Raw genomic sequence first — 23,961 nt, 5'->3', positions numbered from 1 at the left:
TCCCATGGGACACACTTGTGGGGCTCAGGACAGTGCCCAGCTGGCCCGAGCAAGGCTGGGAAGTGGGGTCCTGGTACCAGGCAGCGCTGCTGGGTCATTCTGAGGCAAAGCACCTGTAACTGGTCCCCAGCTTTGTCCTGGTCATTTTTCCCTGCCACATTTTGCAGCATGAGCTGCTCTTGTTGGGTAACATCAGGAAAGGGGCTGACACTAGCATCCTGGGCTGGTCTCTGCTCAAGGCTGGACTGAGTGTTTCCTGTTTTAAAACTTTGCTGTGTCCTGGATTTCAAACAAGTACATACCATAGATGTACAGTCAGTGTTCACCGACTCCCTCCAGGTCTTAATGAGGAAAAACTGTTAGTACCAGATATAGATGGTTACTTAACAGGGATTATGGTCATCACTTAAAAGTGGAGTCTAGGTCAGTGTCTAGAGCTCACCTCCTGGGAGGCCGATCAAGTGTGTCAGTGTAGATTTAAGTCATCAACTGTGGGATTATGGACTACATCAGTTTAATGTAACATGAAGACAGAACGAGATTGCTCTCCAGGTGGTTTTGGTAATGAGGGCACAATAATCTGTGTTTTTACAGGCATATGAAGTGCATTTTTTCAGGTGGCTGCTGAGTGTTTAATTTGGTTTGATATGGACTGCCACAAAGCATAAAGCTGAAGTACAGGATCATGGTTACCTGTGCACTAGAAACCTCACTTCACTCACAGAAAGCGTGCTGAAGCTGTGCTGCAGCGGGAAGGGATTTATCTCCAGAGAAGGACTGAGCCTGTGCCAAAAGATGTGCTTGATATCTGTGGGATAAATCCACCTCTTCTCAAATGCTTGTATTTCATTGCTGGCTATTGAGCAAAACTAGATGTATAATTTTGACTAGACACTGACCTTCCATGAAAGAAGGGAATAGGAACCCAGCAGCCCAGTTGCTGTCAGATGAGGTTAATTTGGTTAACACTACCAAATGCCCGGTGTTTGAAGCACAGCATCTGAGGAGTGTGTGGGGACTACACTAGATATATTGTATATCTGCTGTCGATACACATGCATGGAAGAATTCACAAAACGAAATTGCATGTTAGGGACATGCAGAGCACTTTCAAAGATCTTCATTTTAGGTTAATCCTAAAGTGCACTGTCTCTCTCCACAGTGATTGTAGGGATACCAAAATTGTTGACATTTTTTTATATTCAACTTCTGGCAATTGTTCCTCTTATTCAGATAATTCTTGTCCGCTGAAATTTGCACTGCATAAGTGCTCAAAATTTGAATACATTGTTTGGAACAGTAGGAATATGAACTTCCATTTTTTTTTCAATTAGAAGACATTTTATGTGGTTTTGTACTATCATATAGAAAACTTATGTCTCATGATGATTAATGGGTACTGTACAACAAGCTATGGTCAGTATTTTTGACACTGCATAAAAAACTTGGCTCACATTAGTATGCCATTTAATAGATCTACTAATTTTTTATGAAAAATGGATGACAGTGATATCACTCGGGTGCAAATATGACGTGAACAATAGTCTTTAGGGTAAAGTTAACACAAGCTTTTGCACAGCTCTGTTTAAATACCAGTATTCACCTTGCTCATTCGAATGTAGAGCTGCCTGGAAGGCATTTCTCCATTTCTTATTCATGGTACTGAAGCTATTTGATATTTGGAAACTTGTCTTTGCATGCTGGTGTGATTTCATCAGCTTCTAGCTGCAAAACAGAGACCTGTTTAGAGCCTTATTTCTGACTCAGCTATCTACGTTGCACAGCATCAGCTACAGATTTATCTGTGGCTCAGACGAAAGCAGAGTCATTACTGAGTCACTGTTGCCTCAGGGACAAAAATGTCAACATCCTGTCATATTGCCCATCTTACTACATTCATTTTATCATGAAATTAATTTAGAATAAAATAGAAAAGTGCTGACTCATTGGTCCAATTTTCTGCAGTCTGTTTTTAATCTTAGCTGGAATTCAGGTAGTGCTCAATTTTTCAGTACTATTATGAGTAGGTTCGAAAGAGGAACAGACCATTCATCTGGAAGCTGGCCAGAGCTGTGCATATTGTTCAGAAGAACACTTGGCCTGATACAGAGAGGAAAATGACCACTTTGCTGGATATTTAATAAATGGAGCTGGCATTGTCACATTTATTTGGAGACTCAGTATTTCAGAGACAGTTATCCGTCATTCATATACTCATCTACATGTATGGCGGCAACACTTTCAGTCATGAAGAATAACCCAGCTATTGCCCTCAAAGGACTTACTGCCTAAGGCCAAGCCCCGGATAATTCTGAATAGAAGACTTTCTGGAAAGATCTTAAGTGCTCAGGACTTTGCTTTAGACATCAAAACAACGCTATGCCTTCTGCAGGGCTGGGACACTGGGGCAGATTTCCAGCGCTGTGCAACAGCTACTCCTGGAACAATGTCTTCCCACCAGCTGGTCCGTCAGTGCCACGTACTAACCCAACCTGCAGGCTGGCGGCTGCAATTCCACCTCTGTGTGTGGCACTGGTGGCGATGGCAGATGCACGCACCCATGAATACGGAGAAACGTGGCTGCAAGTGGGTAAAACAGGCGTGGGCTGCGCTGAAAATGAGGCTTGAGAAAAATGGAGCAAGAGTCCTAAGAAAGAGATGCAAAATGCTACCTCTGGCTTCCATCTCGCTAGCGAGGGAATTTCAAGCTTTCCGTAAAAATGAAATAAACTGGCAGCTCTGTTTATAGATGCTCAAAGGCTTGATCTAATCACCATTTTGCTTTAATGCTGTCAATAATACTGGATATATGTGCTGCACTGTAATAGAAGAAATCTGTCTCTGCTCACCACCGAGGTGAGGGACTTGCTAGCTAACTCTGCCTTAACCCTTCTTATGTAGGAACAATGTTGTTTTCTTCTCCTGTTTCCTCAAATTAGAACTTGGTTTTGGGTGGAAAGGGAGAGCACATACCTAAGACAGTTCTGCCAGCTCTACCTTCCATTTCTGAGATGTGAGCTCTAATTGGGTCATTAAGGATGTTCTCTAACAGATCCACGTTCTCTGGGACCTCACCAAGACTGATCTCACCGTGTTTTTCTCCTTATCTCTGCCCACGACAGTTATTCTACCACAAAGCATGGATTTTTAGATAGCTGTGGTTGATTGGAACTGGCCCATTGGGTCAGAGGTTTAGTGCAGTGCTAAATGGTGAATGATAGATGAGAAGCAGCACAGGAGACTGCCGGAACGGCTCTCGGATGTGTAGAAGACTTGCTGACGGCTGATGAATACAGAAGAGGGTAGAAAAAAGTAGGGCCGTAGTAGAGGTGGTTAAACAAACAAAAGCCCCCAGCTTTGCAGAAGCATTCAACATACAAACAAGGGTGTAGAAACACTTTTGGTCACAGTCGGTGAATTTCCAACCCACTGATATCACACTCTTGGTGTGAAATGCCATCTTTTACAGAAACTTCCCTCTCTTTTTTTGAGGAGAAAATATTTGATGAAGCGTGTCAAAGATTATGTATTTTTCAAGTTCAATGCCCAGATAAAGAGCACAGTCTTTGCCTTACACAGGTCAATAAAAGAAGAAATCCTCCCTATTGAAGTGTCATGGGGATGAGTGCCGTAGGTCTCAGGGCAGCTCCTGCCTCACCCTACATGAAACAACTGTCTCCAGAGTCTCTGGGCCACTTTTAATCACGAAATTTCTCCTGTCTTGTAAATGCCATTAGTCTTTGTGAGTGATTAGAAAAGGGCGAGAAAGAACTGGAAAATACCTGCCCCTCATTTTTAGTTGTATGTTGATGAGGCTTTTAAAATTCTGATCAATGATTCATGGTAATTCAGTTTTATAAACTGGCATCTGTTTGTAAACATATATAGTGGAAGACCTTGAAACACAATGTCCTGCATATATTTTCATATTTGGCTTTGGAAGGGATTCTTTACCAGAACATGACCTCTACCATCAGATGTTGAACCTGGCATTTGCGCACTGTGGCTCTGTTTCTCGTGGCGAAATGCTTTGCCCTGTGCCGAGCCCCACAGACCACGCAGGAGGTGAAGAGCACAATTCCCAGGACTGTCGGTGAACTACCAGCACTACTAGGAGCATCTACCACACTGAAGGGTGGAAGGGCAGAATTTAGCTGTGAAAATCATCTTTTCACCACCACCTGTGATCTCTTTCCATATGAGAGCAACGGAGAGTCTCTTGGATCTAACCGATGAAGTGATTTTGAAGAGGTGTTATTATGAGAAGTGCAGGTACACTGATCGGGTGAAAGAATCTGATGTTTTTCCAGCAAAGCATCGCCTCTCTCTGCCTGCAAATGGGGGCCTGTCCCACACAGGCAGACGGCACAGCTTCGAGCAGGTCCTTTTACTCGTAAAGTCATTCACTGCAATTCGTTTCACTTGTTGATGTGCTGACATTTTGAGTTTCATAAATAGAGGCCTGGGTATTTCTGCTGTAGGCATTGGTGTAATGCAGAATTCCGTAGGGATTCAGCCCAAAGCAGAATTGCCCATAGCTGGGCGCCGGGCAGCCCACACTCCCCACAGAAGGGGAGGCAAGTGCAGGGTGTCTCCTGTCCCGTCCCGTTCCCATGTTGCTGCCCCAACACTCAGTGCCAGGGCCTGAAAAGAAGCCAGGCCAGGCGTGCGGCCGCCCTGTTTGCTGGGGGCCCCGTGTCGGGTGGCTCGGCCCCGCTTGACCCGGCTCAACCCAGCAGCCCTAAATTAGGAGTTACAATAAACCCTGCAGTTAGTCAGCCTTGGCTGTGACAGCGATCCTGGCAGCCTGTGAACGGCACCGGTTGCCTGTCGTAATAGTATATGTTATATCTATGGAGAAGTGAATGCAGGAATCGGCAGATTTAGGCACAAGCACGCTTGGAATCCCACGCTTTTATTAGTTCTTGTTACGTATCATGGGTTCCCTGACACCAAACGGTGCCATTGCATCGCAGCTGCAGCAGCCGATGGGCAGGAATGTGTAAACCCCAGCCCCTGCTGGGGTGCAGGCTGCCCCGTCTCCCACCGGCCCCGCCTGGGCAGCCGGGCAGGCTCTGGTCACCCCGACCTCAGCCTCCACCGCAGCACGGGCCAGCGTACGGGCTGAGAAATGTGGGGTGCGGGGAGGAGTGTTTGGGTTGTGAGCTGAAAGCAGAGAGCGGATTAGTGGGGATTTGGACTCACTAAGGAGCAAATCGCAGGGGATGTGGGCAGGCTTTTGCGATGCATTCTTGTTTGATATAATCTTTCCTCCTCCCTCTATAGGAAGTTGGGTTTAATTGCACAAATGTAGTCCTCTGCCTTCACCTTTCAGAGAAACTTATCATCAGTATAGAGGTATCGTCACTGATACAGCTCCATACAGTCACAACACCCACTGCAATAAAGACAGAGCATAAACCACGTACATATGCACAACTGAACGACAGTAATAATGCAGACAGCACACAGGCAAATGAAGCTGAGCTTGAGCCTTCTGAATACGCTGTGATTTTGAGCTCTATTGTGTTGGGATCTTCTTGGGTCAGCCTTATTTTGCATTTCTCTGTAGCCCTTCAGATGCTCTCTCTTAGTCTGTATGCCCTGTGCTATGCACACTGTATCCAAGTAATTAAATTTCCATGATGAAACCAGATACAAACCTTACAAACCCTGTCAGAGGCAGGAGAAAGTCTCACTGTTGGTAGGTGGCAGGGTTTAAATGTAAAACCTTAATGAGCAGAAGAGTGATCAAGTCTTTTCTGGCACAGGTCAAAGGACCAAAACGTCATGGACTTGCAGTGGTTCTGAAATGCATGCTGTAAATCCAGCAGGGCCAGAGTTCTAGAGACACAATCTGGTATGGTATGTTCTGTGGTATTTCAGGGAGTAAACAAGAGACAGTTTTATCTGTCACATTTATCTAAGTCCTTTCATCTAAGGAAAGAAAAAGGAATCAAGATGAATCCCCAAATAGTAGAGGAACAATTTCTATTAGATAGGTCCTATTTTCTATAACTTCAGGAATAATTCTGAGTCAACATGTCCTTTGAATAATACAGATTGGTTTAAACTTGGTCTAAATTGAGGAGCGCCCCTACTAAAGCTGTAGGAAGAGTTTCCCCCCAGGTGCTCCCCATCAGACTCCAGCAGCAGCGGCAGCTGATGGCAGAGGCTGTCCTCATGGGACCTTTGCACAGCCAAGGGAGAGATGTTCAACCCTGCTTCCATTTGCAAGGTCTCCGAGAGCAGGCTGGAGGAAAACCAGAGAAAGTCAGACTGCACCCAGGGCTGGACAAGTCACTGCTTTTTTCTGTCATCAGGAGAAAACATTAACATGCCATAAAATTTAAAATTTGGAGCTCTTTTCTAGAACTGTTGCATTTAATGTATATTCTTATATAGCATGATTTCTTATGTATGACTTTTTACCCTATACAATGTCTTCCCTACCTCCCCTAAATCTGTGACTTTGTGCCTCTGAGCTTATTATCACTGTTTCTCCTTTCCTTGTTTATGAGAAGAGAAACTGCTATGTTATTTTGGGGTTATCTGATTTGGTGGGGACCGTACACCAGTAGTTTCTGAGAGTGCACCCAAGATAGCCTGTACTATTCAATACTTGTTAAAGGTTAAGAAACAGAGACATGGAATGTAAGTGGTGTCACCACAAGGTGAAGTCTGTGAGTGACTGCATGCAAAATACATACATGTTTGTATTGACAATGGTCATCTGACACATTATTTTTCCGTATGTTACTTAGTTTTCAAGCTATGTAGGAAGCCTAAAAATTGTGCTGCTGTAACTGTGACTGGTATGTCTTTCCACTGGCTTTGCATTTTATGGCAAAAAAAGACTATCTTGCTTTTTGTATCTTCATATTGTTTGTTTTTTTCTCTTAGCTTCAGTTTGTGTTGAAATATCTTACAGACTTCATGTAATGGACGTACCTCTAGATTTATGTTCCAAGGCAGTGATGTTCCCTTAATTTTTTATGAAACTCTTATCCTTAAGTATCAATGCTTATTTCCTTGTAAGCTATAGAAGAGAACATAGATATTAAGCAAATAAATATAGCAAGAATGACCAGTGAAATAATACAAGCAGAGCAGGACATACCAATAATTTCAGAAGTGAAACAATCAACCCAGTGTTCATGAAGCTGAGGTTCAACAAAGGCTTGTGGGCAGCCTGCCTAATAGCAGTTATACAACAGCAATAATTTGTTGCCTGGCTGCAGAGCCCTTCTTTCCCCTCTCCCCTGCACCCCCTAAAATGTTTAGCACACCTTGTATAGCACAGCAGGGGCTTGAGCACGAGCTCATTGTTTTGCAGTTTGTACCTCCCTTCCCCAAATGCCTGGTATTTCTGGTTACCCACCTAGCAACCCCAGAGACATCCAAATCCCGTGCTTTGCAATATGCAATAATGTCTGTATGATCTGGAGTGGCCTTAGGGCTGAAAAGCTTGGACTTGCAAAAAAAGGACAATGAGTGAAACCTGCAGACTGTAGTACACGGATTTCATAGGAGTAGGTCACAAGAAGCATTTCAGGGATGGTGATTTATGAACTTGGAATCACTTTATCAACAGTATCTTTCTTCTACTTATTCTGTCTTTCTGGACATTGTCCATGCAACCGAAGACTGTGATGCCTGATAACTTTAGGACTGAAAACTGTAACACATTAAACAGACCTACATGTCATGGTCTGTACTTTTCTGTACCCGCTGGCTCTCACCAGTTTTAGAAAATTACTGCTTTCACTCAGAAAGTGCTTATTCACGTAAAATTGTAACAGTGGTATTATAATGCAGTCGTATTATATTGCAGAAAGGGCTTGGGTGCTGAAATTTTTTTCATTTTCACTTTCTGGTAGGAAAGCATGTATTTTAGGGGAGATCAGCAGGATAAGGAAAGGAAAAGAAGTATGGGAAGGTACTTACCTGTCTTCTCCTCTTAGCTAAAACTAAGTGTTCTATATGGGAAACGATAACCTTCATGAAAATAGCCATTAACTACACTCATCCCTTTTGTGTCAAAACTTTTTGTACAGAAATAACAGACCTAAATTTCTTGAAAGCAGGAAGCTTGCCTCTGTTAACGTTACAGCTTATGGAGCTTTCAGTCTTGTAGTTCTTCATCTCCCAGATCATCTCTAATTCCAGTCCTCACTGAAAAAAAAAAAAAAAAAAAAAAAAAAAAAGTAAGATGTCCATTTTGGAGCAGAATGTTGGAAAAAAATTATTAAGCATATTGTTCCTGGTTAGATGCACTCTGATCTCACATGGCTGTAATCTGCTGTTCAGAAATATCCTCTTCTTCTAAATCAGACTTTCCAGAGAGTGATAGTGAGACACTGTGAGAGTTTTGTGCTCTGTGCACTGGACTGGATCTTATTGAAAAGTTACAGAAGGGCTCTAAGAGACAAACATTTGACTGACATCCTTAGCCTCACACTGCTTCATGTTGATCTGCTAATGTAATCGGTAGAGCAACCAGTAGATACTCAACTGCACCTGGTGTTGCAAGATCAGGACACAACAATACCTGGAGCTTCTGCCAATATCATCCTTCCAGGGCTGTTCTTCCCATATACCTACTAGAAATCCAGTGTACTGTCAATGAGTTTCAGGTTGGGAGTGTTCCTTGATTTGAGAGGGCAAGAAATAGTATTAATGATGAAAGTCTTTGAGGAAAAATTAAGATTAACTACTGGTATGGTATAGTTATACAGTTTTCAGAAAACAGAAGAATGTCTGGGGAAATGAATAGCCAGTTTGTACAAGGCTTGGAAGACACAGAAATGCAAGCAGTCTGCCTGATACTAGTAACTCCTCCCTATGTTACATTTAACCTGAGAAATTATAGGAAAAAAAGCAAGTTCTAGTTTTCTAACTCAAATATAGTCTCAGAAAATTATTTTGCTAATTCAGGTCTTATTATCCCATAAGGAAAGTCTGCTAACTCAGGCTGTTATCATTGTAGTCATATAAAGGCTTTGAAATCTTAGTTGTAGGAACGAAGTACAGATGTCACTTAACAGGAAAAGTGATTGCAACGTAGACAACTCTTTTATTTGAAGAATTTAGTTGTTCTCCCAGAAGATTCAAAAGCTGCATATGCACTATGGAAAATGTAAGGGAGAAATGAAGTATAAGTGCACATTTAGTTCTAATAGACCTCTTTAGGAAACAGCCAGGAAGATCAAAAGCCAAACTAAATGCTCGAAAAATAAGGCATGGAATGGTATTATCAGAAATTTATCAAATCACAGTGAAGAACAGAGCAAGATGAACTGCTGAATGTTTGCAGAAAAAGAGAGACAAAAGGGCTGGATGATTTTGATGAATTAACCACAGAAGGAGAGTTGAAGTGGGAAAGCAAAGAGAAGCAATCTGAAGGGAGAGAGATAACAATGTAGTGGCGAATTTGAAGGAAAACATCTGCTCCAAAATTGGCCCTTCTAGAATGAGGATAAAACACATCAGGAGTTCAGAAAGATTGAATCAAAAGTGGGACCAAGACAGAGACTGAGATGCTTCAGAAGAAATGTGGATATTTTGGGGTAAAAACAGTGCCTGCTGGAGTAAGTAGAAGAAATTTGTATTGAAGGACAATACTCACAGAAAATGTCAAACACCAATACCAGCATGTATTATGAGAAAGCTGGTAGATCATGAATCCTGGAAGTTAAAGTAGGAGCCAGTTAGGATAAGAGGTAATAAATGTTATATTTTGTGTCTATGCTATTACCTTAATCATCCTGACTTTTATACTAAGGACACTTAAGCTAAAACCCCTGCTCATCCCCTGTATAAATATTAACATAAAATAGAAGATGTCTCAGATCAATACCACATCCACAAGCTATTACATGCCTTGTAATCAAACAAAATATTGAGTTTGTTTCAGAGCCAAATCCCATGCAGTCAAGTTTATTTAGCGTTTTATTAACCCTAAAGGATACCCTGTCATCTTTTATCTGTCTTCTTAAGGAAAATAATTCCTTTTTAATTAGGTCATTGCAGTCATGTGCTGCTGCTATTAAAGCAACTCTTCCTGGTATGTAATGATGGATAAATACAGCATTTATTTATATAGGCTAGATGCTGGCATGGAAATATTAATAATAAAAATTCCTTTCCTGAGTCCTGCTTCAGTTCTGACCAAACCTAAGGCTGGCAAAGTAAGTTAGGCTCACCTTTCCTAATTCTGCCAAGCAAGAGGACACAAATGTATATGCAATGCCTACACTCAAACCATTGAATAAAATCTACTTTTCAAGTGCTAACATTCAGTGCCTAGAATTTTAATGAAGACCAAGATACAATTATCCCTTATATCTAATTCTGAGCTATCCACACCCACTACCTTATTCTTGTGTAAGGTAGAGTCAAACACAGAAGTGGGAGGGATTTAAGGGTGATGTTGGTTGTTGTTCTCCTGGAAAGGAGTTGGGTGATTCTTTCAGAGAATATTCAGTTTGGTTATCAGCTAAGGAGTTTATTGACAAACAGCATACAAATAATGCATAAAAATATATTCAAGCAGAAAATTCAGAGAATGTTGAATTAAGCCACATTTAACTTTAGGTTTATTCTGATAAAATTATTTTAAGAGGTAGTTTTAATCCACCTTGTATATTAGGCTGTTTAGGCTTTGAAATGTCACTGTATGGTTTTGCCCTTAATACAGTATAGAGTGTGTTTTCATTATATAATAGACATTAAAAAAATCCATGGATTCTGAATTTAGTACTGTTGCAATTCTTTGGTAAGCACAATTACAGATTCTTCTACAAGTAATGACAAAGACAGTTCAATATTTGTGTAGGTCTGATGCTGCCACCGGGATATTATTGTAACTGGACAAATTATGCAATTTGACAAAACAGTAATTTGCTAGTGAAGCACCATATAGCTACTGTCCAGAGTGTCTTTCAGTTTAGTAGTAGCTTCTTGGGCCTGGCATAGTTTAATTACACAGTGGGTCCTGGGTAACCTTTTCCCCAGAACCCGTATTGTGAGGAAATGTCAGACTGTTGTTGTACATCACTCGTAAAGAATAATCATGAAGCAGAGAGGGTTTTGTTAACAAGGTCAGTGAGTGTACAAATGACTGTGCAGGTCTATATGCAATAAACATCCTGTATTTCACAACTTGCAACAGTGTTCAGAGCTCTTTTGTTTGCAGCTGCTGCAGCTATTGATCAGTCCTTTGTCATGTGTGCTTTCCATTCCAAAAGCAAGCTGCTCCTGCTCAGAGAGGCTTTTGCCTCATCCTAGTCTCCAATAGTCTGTGCAGCAAATAATTGGTATGAATTGGTTAACTGCACTGAGTTAAATATATCTTTCAGGATAGAGATGGCTATACTTTGGCATTTCAGTTCCCTGTAATATGCAAGTAATTCAGGCACAGCTTCCACACCAGAGGGGTGTGCTATTTGACTGACAGTGAGTCTATTCTAGAATAAGATCTCATGAGTAGCCCCTGGCTGTGGGAAGAAGTGAGCTAGTACAAGCTGGCCAGTCACACCAGCACTTGGTGTGCATGCAGCAAGCACGGCCTGTCCCTGTCTGCAGTGAGCAGCTGCTGTTATACATGAACTATCCCCAGAATTCTTTCATTGCTCAGCTCTTCAAAGGATCTGGTGTGTCTCATGACCAGTCAAATGAAGCTTTGGGTTGGGTCTCACAGATGCCTCAAGCTCTTTCTTATCAGCTGCAAATCTTCTTTTCACATTCTTACTTTCCCTAATAAGAGCTGCTTAGTCATTCAAGCATCAAAAACGTGTTATGTGTTTTGCCTGTCATGCTGTGACTATTAACAATAATGTCTTGATGACAATGTAGTCAGTACGCTGCAAGACTTCATCATAGATCATCTTGTTACATCACCTTATAAATTAGCCAATGTTGGTTGTGAAAAAAAGTTATCTTCTGTTAAATATCCAGGTTTCATACTGGTCTGGCATAGAAGTAGGTACGATAGTTTGGTATAGCTTTAGTTTAGTAGAGAACTTGATGCTGTGTTGACCATATATTCACTGTGAGAGTTTGCCATAGATGGTTCTTTCCTTTTACAGAAGATCGCGTGTGTGTTTCTAATGACACCGTCATTCAAGGTGCTTGTAAGTCCCATGAACTCATAAATGACTTAAAGTTCACCTCTCTATTGATGCATACAAAAAGAGAGGTATACTCTTTTTCCAGAACTTTCTGAGAATCGGTCCTAGTGATTTGTTCAGAGTTGTTCCAAAGCAAGTATAGGTGTAAAATTTTGCTCCGAATAGGCCATCAGTAAGTAAATCATTAGCATGACCAGTTCCTATTAATTCATGTCTACAAAGCTGTATGAAAAAAATAAACTTTTTTCAGTCTGAATTGAGTCTGAAGACCTATTTTGGAGGTTACAGATCATCAGGCCTCATAAGGCCTGTCATAAGCAAGATATGTGCTAAGATGCATCCTCTTTTGATGTTGCTTATAACAACAAAATGCTTGAAAAAGGCTTGACTGACCTTTACCTTGCATCTCATCATAGAGATGTTTCAACATTAAAAGCTGCTCTTGGACAAGACAGGCTTTCCAGGAATCTTCAGTCTGTTTTTCTGATTGCATCAAAATTTTTAATAAGCTCATGGAAGCTATGCAAAAGTCTAGGTTTTACTTCTCCCTTTTCCTGCCTTCGTATAGTGATAAATGCTATGAAAAAATGTTCCGTTGTTTGCCTGAAAACTGCTTTTTGATTTCTTAAAATAAGTACTGGCAGTATATGAATACAGTAACACTGTTGCTCTACCACAGAGATCTTTCATCTCATAAAACTTGATCTGGATTCATTGACAAATGGACTTTAATCCTATCTGTCAGCAGGTATGTCTGACCAAGATGACGCAGTGCTTCTTTCCTTTTCAAACAGAAGCTGACTGGCCTTATTACTGCCAACAAAGCAGCCTGGATGCTTCCACTTCATATTGTAAAACCATTCCTGTGCTGAGTAACAAGCCTCACCTGAGCACTTTCTTCAAATAAAGCACAGCCTGTATGACTTTGCACCGTCAACCTCACTAGCTATTTTTATTCAGTGCAGCAGCTATGTCAGTTGCCCTTCAGTGTTACTTTGCAATCTGGAAGGTGGTTTCATAATTTACTCCTGTGTAGAGAAATTTCAAACGGTAGCTGTAATTGACTTCCATGCTTGGTTTTGACCACAGCAAGGAAGGATTCATCAGACACAGCATGTGATGTCTTCTAGATAAACAAGCTACTTTTAATTCATTCCCATTGTAGAAGGCTGCTCAGTAGTCCTAATTCATGATGCGAAGTTATCTAAGAAGTCACAAAACAGTGCTGTTGTCTTTTTATTAATTTTATTACAGCACCCTGTATTCTAGGCTGGCTGTACACAACTTTATCCTGGCATTACCACCCTTCTGCCTTCATCCCTTTCTACAGGGTTTCTCCCCAGCACTGGCAATTGCAACACATCACTGCCACTGAAAGAACTATAATGGCTTATATGGCACTATCATGGACCTTTTTCTGGGTCAATACATCACTGTACCAACTGTCTTCACTGCTGTGAACTTATTATATAGGGGTTTTCACCATTTTTGTTACCAACAATTTGCATGTTAAAATTAAACTTATTCAAAAATGTCAGCTGCACACTCTGACAAAGCCACATACATAGTTTAACTGGTCAGACGAGCCTGTTTCCCAGGGAGTTGCTGACAGACAAAACCATGACTAACAGAAGTCATGTTCTTGATAATGAAATGAAATGTGGAAATCAGACTTTGTAAGCAACAAGATGAAGAAGATGAAGGTACAGCTGTTCTCAGTGCTAGTAATCTAGTTCTGGGAAATCTGTATGTTTTTTTTTCAGGGGATCAGGACTATTTCTCCTCTGAACTCTGGCAATAAGATGTAATTATTTACTATTGTCTGAATTCAGTTTGAGTTCCATCCTTTGAAAAATATTCAGGTCAAAACAAGTGGTGGGAAAGAGTTTATATCCTGTTGCCAGCCCAATATAGAAAGACACTTAGAGTTTAAAAGCAAACATCGTAAAATAGGTGGTAGCTGCTCGTCATTTATTTGCAGTTGATATCTGTGATAGCAGACAATTTGCTACAAAATGTAGTTATTTGTACATTTTGAAAGGCTTTTTACAAAGAGCTGCATTGTGTAGTATATCAATCCTGGGAGAATACTAATCCGATCAGAATCCTTAAGAAGATTGAGTAATGCTAATGCTTACTGAATAGAAATTTTCAGAGCTGCATGTGAGAAATATCATTTAAAATGATGAAATATGAAGATAGTAGCTCTATTAATGAACTTTGATTTCTGAATTGAAAAGTCCATTTTGTGAGATATGTCAAATCAAAATATGATAAATTAGAAGTATTCAGATAACATTACCATTTTCAATTTTAATTAGTTTAGATCAATCCAAATTCAAAACTTCTACTTTGTATTCATTCTTGTAGAAGATCAGGTCCCTGTATTTTACCTACAAGTAGCCTCTTCCCCTAACTGTAAACAAGAGACTAATTTTGTACTAATTCTTAATTTTTGTCCATTTTCTACTTCTGAAAAATAAAAATGTATGGCTTCTACAGATATGAACAACAAAAGGAACTTTATAGAAGTATTTTATGCTGCCTGACTGTAGAATATCTGAAACCCTGATGAGCTTCTAACAAATCTTTTCATTATTTTTAATTAGCATTGACTCACATACCCAAAGTAAACATCTTAAAATGCTAAAAACATGGAAAGCCATGAGCCATCGTGTTTTTTTCTACTTTTTCCTATGCTGTTTGAAAATGTTGTCACCCCACTGCTTGTTTCTGGAGATAAATTACCATTTTCCTCTGATAGCAGCAGGTAGCCAACTTCACTTTACTTAAAACTATTTTTTCCACAGAAAAGCTGTGGCAAAGCTAACTTCTGTCACTAGTGTGTTTTACTCATTTGCAGTGAGTGTTGCAGGGTGAGACTAATATCTTCATTTAGCTTGGCTGTTTGCAGTTTAACTGCACCGTGATACTCATCCGAAGAAAGCAGAAGAGATGTCGTGTGAAATCTACATCCCTGGTCTCTTGGACGGAAAAGCATGTAGAAGATTTTCATGGAAAGGAATAGAGTGAAGTATAGACAATATATATTCCAACACAAAGCCTTAAACGTGGTTAGTTTAACCAGTGATGTTATCCACTCACAGGGGCTGAATTTTTCAGTAACTTCCTGACTGCTGTTAGAGAAACGACTGAAAACTGGTCCAGCCAACTCTGAATTGCTTCTCCTGTTCACACCACCTCAGCCCCCCCAATCTACAGCACCACTCTGGGGTCATGCTCTGACCTGAGTAGGAGATGAAGTATTATCCCCCAATTAAATTGAGAGATATCATACCTGAAATAGTCATCCTCATACTTTGTGCCAATAGGTGAGAAAGCCATCAGCAGCCCCATAGGTCAAAATTCAGAGAACTGATGTGAAAGCACCTTTGCTTTACTTTTTCATGGTCTGTGCTGAAAACAGTTTAGCTAGACCTACAAGCCTAGTCTTACATTTTGCTTTGATTCCTTGTGTGAATGAAAAGGTTGAACTGATTTGAACTTTGTGAGATGGATACCAGCTGTTGTACTAAGCTATTTAAAAACACCAATTCAGGCTTAAACCTTGGCTGAGTAAATACAAAGCCTTAATCATACATAGAATCCATAATGAGCTTTTCTTTTTCAATTTCAGTGGATAGAATTTATTTTAAAATCAACAATATTTCACTGCCAGATTTTCAAATACCAAATTTCCCATTGCCAAATACTAAGTATCTTACCAAAAAAGAACTAAAAAGCAGGTGGTTTACTTTAATTTTTCATGAGTGAAGTCACTGTTCATCACTGACAAATGCAGGTTAGCTCTTTCCTCCCTAAAAGTTTTTTAAAGCCCAGCATTGGAATCATGCAACAATCTGAAAAGTTATGTGTGTGTGTGTGTGTGTATTCACATCTCATACATTTCTGGAATGAGAGAAAGGACGATGAAGTGGATGAGAGGAAATGTAAACAAAACCAGCCTATGATGACGTGTACTTCCTGTTGGTTTGTGTAGCCTTTAAAGTCCAAAAATCAGTACATAAGTACAAGAACAGGGTAAGTTCCAAAGCATTCTTTCTGAAGTCGCTAGGTTGTTTCCTGATCACTGAGTAAGGCATCTAATGTAATGCTGACACAAGTAAGACAATAATGTTAATTTTTTACCCAGGTAGAAGAGAATGAGTGAGCAGGTAATAGTGTAAGGACAGAATAGTTCCAAGACACAAGCTTGAGGCTTAGTTCCCGTTACAATCCAGACTTTAACCCTAAAAAATCTGAAGGTCCTTTGCCCAATAAATCAGCCTAACAGAGAATTTCTTGGGAATGCATAAGCTGTCATTTAGTGGCAGCATGACATAGAAATATATAGCAAAACAGATTTCTCGGTACCTTACTGTAAGTTACTCCTAGACAGAAATTTCAACCAGCAAACATTTTGTGAAAACAAAGCTTAATTATTTTCCCAATAAATAAAAAAGAGGCATGTACTATGTGGCTATTTCGCTGATTTATTAAGTATTTGCAAACCTTGGCAGGTTTCATTATTACTTTGAAACCACATCTAATTCAGTGTCAGATTCACACAGCTGCTAGGATTTCCCAGTCCAATTTGCCATTTTTCATTAGAATTAGAGGCCTCAGCTGTAGGCTTTGGATCAAAAGCTAGGGTTCGTATCCATCATTCTTGTTTACACCCATCAATGGCAGAAATCACAGATTCATGTGAATGGCTTTTGGACAAATCTAGGTGAAGGTCTGTTGCTATTAATAGGTTTTGCTCTGCAATTTCCTGCTCATTTAGATGTGAAACTTTAGCAAGAGAAACTAACAAAATCAATAGAGTATTTATTACCTTGTGACATGCCACTTGGCAGTTTTGCACAGTGCAATCATTGGTGTTCAGCCACCATCCACCTCTGTGCAAGCACAAGATATTTCTGAAAGCTATGGCTTCCCATCCTAACTCCTATCCTGCAGGGAATTCACAGAGCTCCTGTTCAATCTCTCCGTGGTCACTGCTCTACACACAGCAGCTGTAGTCCCTTTGTGTACTTTCAAAGTTCTTTCAAAGAGTAAAAGAGGAGCATGTCATCATCCTCTCTTATCCTGAGAAGCAACATTCCTGCGTTCAAGTTAAGAGCTTAGTATAGGATCTCATATAAACTAAATCTTAGAATGCCCATTACAGGGATATCTGGTTGAATACCATTTTCAGTGTCTTCACTTTACACATTCAGCAAACAAAAGCAGAGTATGCCATGGGTCTCTACTAACAAAAATAGAATACCTCGCAGCGTGATTTTTTTAACATTTGAAATAAAAGTAGTAAGTTGTCACAGAAGTTCAGATCTTATCTCTTCCTACATTTTACATTTTTACCTGCAATGAAGATGACAAGGATATGGTTGTTGCTTGTTTTTTGTTTGTTTTTTTTTAAGTGCAGGTTATTTAGTTGATTTACATTTAGCAGGGCAGATGGCATTAATAAACTATCAGATAATGCAATGGAATTACTCACCTACATAAAATTACTGAAGTATATGAACATTTGTATGATAATAGTTGATATCGAGGTAAACTAAACTTTCTCACAAAACATGTTTTCTATTATTTCTTTCAGCTGTGCATAGAGGTAAGGTTAGATCCATTTTCCACAGCTCGCTCTCAGCATTTATTCTTAGGTTCTCCCCTCTTTTTGTTTCTGTTTCTCTCCTCTGTACTTCAGTTTAACAAACCGATTTCCACATTTTCCTTTGTTGTTGGAAAGATACAAAAGTTTCCTTGAGAACTTTCTGTTCTGTCTTTTGAGAATGCCCTTCTAACTCATGCTGAGCTGCCTCTAGAGTTCCTATAGCCAGAATATTTGGTGAGTCCAACTATGAGCACTCATGCACTACTTGAAATATTTTTGACTAGAGGAGAGGACAGTCTGTTCATTTTCGGCAGGACCAACACTTAATCAGTGTACCAGTACAATAAAAATGGTTTATGTTCTAACAAGATGTAACTTTTTGGTCCAGATGTCACTTGAAAAGTTCACAGCTTGGGGGTTCTGTATAGAGGGAACAATCTAGTGACATTTTGACTTATGTTTTTCTATTGTCTCTACCTAAACCCTCCCTTGCAATTGGGTTCTGCTCTCAATTCCATTCAGTGTAAGCATATTCTCCTGACCCTGGGTAATGTATGTAATTTAGGATTTTGGTGATGTGCACAAGCTTATTCTGAAGAAGAAGACATTGAATTAGGAGTTTGGAGATAAGAGTCTGACAGAAGTACATACAAAAAGCCACTTGATACCTCAATATTGTTCATTATTTCCACATAATAGGTTTTCCCCTAAACCAGCTGCACAACAGATATCTCAGAGTCTTGTGCAGGACCTGCTCACCCTATAAATTGAGAAGTTGCCACATTGTGATATTTGGACTGGGAAGCATCTAATATTGCTCATATGTTGGATAGCCATTACCTATTTATTCTAGGAACCATAGAAGTATCTAATAAGCTGAGCAAAAAGATGACTATGATGATCATATGCAGAATATGATCCGAGATAGTACTGCTGAGGCACTTACACCTTGTGGATGATTATTTTGGGGCTAGAGGAAAGCTCTGCAAGTCTGGGATTCCCAGACTGCATCAGCTGCTGACAGAAGCCTCTATCGCTCTACCTGAGCCAAAGCATGGCATCTGTGTGTAGTTCCTCTCTGTTCAAAAATCCCAGATGAGCAGTGTCAAGTGAGTTATCATCTCTGCACACTGGGTATAGAGAATAACATGAAGCTGGAATTTCCAGAATCTGTTCTGCCTAAAAAGCTAAATGCTCATGGTGCTCTGCATAGCCTCCTCAATGTGCGAGCTCTGCATTGGGCCAGGTGAACTCGCTGAGGATCTCAGAAACAAGAACCTTTTGGCTGCTGTGAACTTTTTAAAGGAGAAATCTCTTGATGACCTTGGTGGGCAGATCTGGAGTGACTATGTGGGTTATCTCCTGTATCTTCCAAACAGTGCTGGCATCTCTTGCAAGGATTTTGTCCTGAGAGGAATAGGAGGTGACTTGTCTCATGACTAGCTGGAAGCTGATGGCTTTGATTATTTTATAAAACACTTTTAAATCCTTTGCTTGCTGCAGTGTTGCACTGAGACATGCTGGTGAGCTTCTGCTTGCCTTGCAATGCTCTTATGTGCATCCTGGTAACAGACTTCAAGTGTGAGTTGCTATGAATTTACCACATGGTGGAACGCCAATTGCAGAAGTCACAAGAAGGTAGTTTGCAAGACAAATGAAGCATACTTTCAAAAATGTACACAGATGAGAAGTCAGGATGTCATGAGTTGTCATGACCACTGACAAATTCACATGTAAACAGGAGGGGACAGTAGCATATAAACAGGGAAATAGCATCTGGAGCTGTAAAGACCAGGCAAGTAAAGGCCAGGTTGTAAGACAGTTCAAAACATCATGGAATACAGTTGGCGAACTGATACACATTAGCCTGGAATGAGAAGGCATGTATACACATATTTCCCTAAAGTTGCCAGACTTAACTAAAACAAAGACTAAAATACCCTTGTTGACATTAGACTTGCACTGCATAGGGCTTTATCATGTAGACGTAATTTCACTGAATCATGACAAATAGCTTTAGTTTGGAAACTGAGCTTATTTGTGTAGTCATATTGTAGAATTACAGAACATTAGAATGGTTTGGGTTGGAAGAGACCTTAAAGATCATCTAGTCCCAACCCCCCTGCCATGGGCAGTGACACCTTCCACTAGATCAGGTTGCTCAAAGCCCCGTCCAGCCTGGCCTTGAACCCTTCCAGGGAGGGGGCAGCCACAGCTTCTCTGGGCCACCTGTACCAGTGCCTCACCACTCACAGTGAAGAATTTCTTCCTCGTACCTAACCTAAATCTGTCCTCGTGCAGTTCAAAAGTGTTACCCCTTGTCCTGTTGCTACACTACCCAAGAGAGTCCCTCCCCATCTTTCCTGCGGGCCCCCTTTCAGTACTGGAAGGCTGCTGTAAGGTCTCCCCAGACCCTTCTCTTCTCCAGGCTGAACAACCCCAACTCTCCCAGCCTGTCCTCATGGGGGAGGTGCTCCAGCCCCCTGAGCATCTTTGTCACCTCCTCTGGACCCTCTCCAACAGGTCCATGTCCTTCTGATGTTGTGGGCTCCAGAGCTGGACACAGCACTGCAGGTGGGGTCTCATGACAGTGGAGTAGAGGGGGAGAATCACCTCCCTTGACCTGCTGGCCACACTTCTCTTGAGTCAAGCTTGTTCCATTTTTACGTACCAAATTACTTAAATATGGTATATTTCGAAGTGTATCAAAATGTGTATTTCAAAGCAGCTTGTATCAGCAATGGCCAGAAGTCACCAGAAAGCCAGCCAGGCTTTTTCTACTGCAGTGATATGTCATGAAGGTTGCATTGTTGATACTTGTATCCACTCATTAGAAATCAGTAGTAAAGCATCATTTTTGTAATACAAGGAAGGGCTCTAATCTGACCTCGCTGAAGGACCAAAAATTATTTTCAGTTTCATAATTGTATTTAACTTTCACAGAATAGATAGAACAAATTGGAATGATGCAGGGTTCTTCTGCATTTTGTTCAGCAGTGAACAGAAACATGAATGAAGATGTGAAAAAATGACTGCAAATAGATTTTCTGACAGAATTGAAAATCTACCATGAAAAGGTGGATTTACAACATGATTATTGTATAAAATTCCGCTGAAAGCATTTTGCAGGCTGATGCATGTTTGATGTGCCATCACTCCTGCAGCCAGAATACTCCCAGTAGTTGGCAATTGACTACAAAGGAGGACAAACCTTTGATATGGAAGGATCTGTGCCATTTTTCCATCTGTACTGACATTTGCAGTGCTTCACAAATAATAATAATGATCATATTTCAGGGAACTTCATAAAATATACACAAAAAGGATGCTTTTCTTCTTGTGCACAGTCAACAAATGGGCTGTGACACATAATCTTTCAAAGCAGGATTCACATAGGACCTAAAAGATGGCTTTGCACTGTCTTCTGCCCAGGAATGAGTTCTGTATTCGGTGTGGAGGTATCTGAGTGACCAAACATTTTGCACTTATTGAAACTATTGATGCTGCTTCTACTTGTATTTACCAATATGATTCAAAAGTACCATCAAATCTAGAAACACCTATTTCTTTACCATATTCAGGAGTGATCTCACACTAAGAAATAGAGGGGACATGAAGAAAGGTATCTGATTTTATTAGTTTCTAAAAACCCTCTCTTTATGTAGTACTGGTAATGACAGAAATGGGAGAGATTACGCTGGCATCTTTTCTACCCAAAATGTTAATGTCAGAGTTATGAGTAATCAAATGGCTACAGTAATTATCTAATCTGTTCCCTGTATTTGTATTGCTTGAAATGTATTTATAATGCTTCTGTTGCCACAGGATTTGTGAACATTTGCTTTAGGAACTGCTCCTACACATTCTGTACAAGCAAGTAGGCCTTACTGGTCTGCGTCATTCCACCAATTCCAGCAGAACTGTGGCAGAGAGGGGCAGGTTTATGGAGCATAGTGTGCATTTATGCGAGATGCTTGAGGTAGTGCAGGTACCGTGCTGATGTGTATTATGTCCTTCTGCTGTTGCTAACCTGCCTTGCTTTTTGTCACTGCCAAGCAGCTTCACCAGTGTGCAGTATGACCTGGATGGTACCTTTGTCCAGCTTCTTCTCCAGCCTAGCTCATGGCTTTCTTTGAAGCACTGCATTCTGCCTTAAAACCACACTCACAGATTAGAGGAGTCTGGTGCAGGCAGGAGACAGAAGAGGCGGTGGCTGGAATCAAGGAGGCCAAGTCAATGCCAGGCTCTCAACAGCAGCTTCTTGGCATGGGCTCAAGCCTGCAAATGCTAACTGCTGAATGATGAAAGAAAATGGGCATTTAAAAACAATGGATAAAAAAAAAAAAAAGAAAAAAATGTGGATGTATGTCTGTGTGTGCTAATCATGTACCATATACCTACAGATAGAATGAATGTGATAAAATGAAGATTCATGTAATTAAAATCCCAGTCCCTCGGTGGTGCTGCTGACCAACTTCATTTCCCTGGTAAGAACCCTAAGTAGATCTTTTAGGAAGCCTACCATGCCAAACACTGTGTCATGCTTAATCCTGTACTTGTCCTTTCTGTGGTACTTCCTTTGACATCAGTGGGAGCTTGACATATGAGAGGGCAGAGGAATCTGGCTGAACTGATTTTTTTTATAGTAGGATTAAATGGAAAGAAGCCTGAAATGTACAGAAATCTCATTCCTTCCTATAACATAAAGGGATGTTTTCTGCTTTGTTCTTCAAGGATTCTTACCTGTATGTATTTGTATATGTGTGTGTTTATGAGAGACTGTCAATACACTTGGGCAGCACAACTGCTCAATCAATATCACTCAGTAAATCAAAATCACTCAGTAAGTGATTGCTAGAAAGTATCTATAATGAGCAAACAAGGAATTTCTAATAAATTTCTAACATGCATTTCCCTTTGTTGTTCTACATCACATACAGCACAGCCACTTCTAAATAACTTCTTTGTATACAGTTTTGCCTTCACATTTCCATTTTGTGGTTGCTAAACCACCTTAAGTAGAGGCAGGCAAATATGAGAGGACACACAGTGTTAATCAGTAATAAGCTTTAAATATTTCCTGCCTATAGACAAAGGAGACTGAGAAATGCCTTTGATTTTTATAAGCAATTTCCCAGCTGATTCTTTTTACCATTAGCAACAGTAACCACATGGTACAAAGAGACTTTTCTCCCCCCTCCTAACAAATGAAAACAAATGACACACATTTTACAATGCTGAATGTAAACGATAGGGTCATGCTGGTGGTGTTATTCTAGATTTACAACGACCTCACTGACAACAGAATTTAGACCCCTGTGGTTGAATCACAACAAAATAAAATTAAAACCGTATTTGAATAAACCACCTTAGCAAGAAAATGGGATAAACTAATACTACAGTTATGATGTTATTCCCATCCCCAAAATTGCTTGGAGCAAGAGGACACAGAACAGCCTTCGAAAAGGATCATTTGCAAACCCACTTGGGTACGAGTGGCTTCGCAGGGCCAAGGAGAATTCAGCCGTTTGTAAAAGGGTTGCCAAGGTCTGATCCCCCCTGCCCTGTGATAAAACACCGGAGTGTTGAGCAATATAAAACCATCTCAAATATGTATTGCTCAATTTTACTCCTGCAAGCCTACCCTCGGGAGCGGTAGCTGAACCGCTCTCACGATTAAGCGTGCATTTCCCAAACGTGAAGAAGCGGCCAGCAGCGCAGCTCTGCCCGCGCTCCTCTCCGAAAGTCATCGGAAAAGATCAAGTAATAAGCAAAAACGTCCTCATCCTTCGGAGGCGTGACCGCAGCTCCCCTCCGCCTCCAAATCCCCGCTCGCTCATCCCTCCCAAACCCCTCTCGGCACCCACGAAACACCTCCCGTGGCGCGGCGGGAGGGAAGCGGCCCGTGTCCCCCCCCCCCCCCCCGCCCCGCCGCTCCCTCCCGAACACCCGAACACCCGCCCCAGCCGCCGCGCCTTTCCCGCCGCCCCCGGCAGGGAGCAGCAGGAGATCGCAGCGCCGGCCCCACGCACACGCACGGACACGCACCCGCGCACGGACACGCGCGCCCCCCCCGGCACCTCCCCAAGGTCACGGCGCTCGGTCACGGCGCAGCGCTCCGCGTAGCTGCCGGGCGGCCGCAGGTGCGCAATGCGGGGGTGGGGGGGGGAAGGGAGGGAGGGAGGGAAGGCCACCCCCCAGCCGCCCCACGCC

The 23,961-nt window shown here is 41.2% G+C and overlaps 1 long non-coding RNA gene across 4 annotated transcripts; it reads right to left on the bottom strand.

Moving 5' to 3' along the window:
• Positions 1–4,894: 4,894 nt before the first annotated feature.
• Positions 4,895–23,939, bottom strand: LOC116964884. Of its 4 annotated transcripts, XR_006164711.1 has the most exons (5): positions 23,797–23,907; positions 9,629–9,687; positions 8,069–8,175; positions 6,952–7,039; positions 4,895–5,937 (listed from the first exon to the last, which is right to left on the bottom strand). It is a non-coding gene; the product is annotated as an uncharacterized LOC116964884 (long non-coding RNA). The 4 variants fall into 4 exon arrangements; XR_006164712.1 differs by lacking the exon at positions 9,629–9,687 and having other exon boundaries at positions 8,069–8,171; positions 23,829–23,939; XR_006164710.1 differs by lacking the exon at positions 9,629–9,687.
• Between the last annotated feature and the right edge of the window lie 22 nt (positions 23,940–23,961).

The sequence above is a fragment of the Tyto alba genome, unplaced genomic scaffold, assembly GCF_018691265.1.
Source record: "Tyto alba isolate M040663 unplaced genomic scaffold, T.alba_DEE_v4.0 Super-Scaffold_9, whole genome shotgun sequence".
Lineage (NCBI taxonomy): Eukaryota > Metazoa > Chordata > Aves > Strigiformes > Tytonidae > Tyto > Tyto alba.
This window is presented reverse-complemented; position numbering and strand designations above follow the sequence as displayed.